The following is a 591-nucleotide window of genomic DNA, read 5'->3' as shown; positions in this document are numbered from 1 at the left end:
GATATAAATATTTTAATAAAAGTGTAACGCTAATCTAACATTTGCAAAATATGATGAATTTGGGAGAATGCCAGCTGCTGCTGTATCACAGTTATGGTGCCCAATTTTCCCATTTCATTAGTAAAACAGTTTTATAAATCTCAACATTAAACAAGCAGAAGAATCTCCATGATAGAGGCCTGTTTCAGACTGCCAAAATAAAGCTGCTTTGGGTCTCTTTGGAGGTATGCTGTTTAAATGATGCATGCATCCTAAGAATCCGGAAGCTGCACCAAAGCTGCACTCCAGTGCTTAGGAATGGAGTGTGGCTTTGGCGCGACCTCCAGACTCTTAGGACCCATGCATCATTTAAATAGCATACCTCCAAAGAGACCCCAAGCAATTTTATTTTGGCAGTCTGTAACAGGCCAGAATCACTTATTTTATTGCCCAGAGTCTTAACATTTCCTAATATCCTTGCCTCTGAGAGGGAGAGAAAGGAACTGAACCCTCCCCACAAGGCATCTGACTCCATCCTTGCCTCTGAGAGGGAGAGAAAGGAACTGAACCCTCCCCTCAAGGCATTTGACTCCATCCTTGCCTCTGAGAGGG

This window comes from Sceloporus undulatus, chromosome 4 (assembly GCF_019175285.1).
Source record: "Sceloporus undulatus isolate JIND9_A2432 ecotype Alabama chromosome 4, SceUnd_v1.1, whole genome shotgun sequence".
NCBI classification, from domain to species: domain Eukaryota; kingdom Metazoa; phylum Chordata; class Lepidosauria; order Squamata; family Phrynosomatidae; genus Sceloporus; species Sceloporus undulatus.
Note: the sequence above shows the minus strand (reverse complement) of the source record.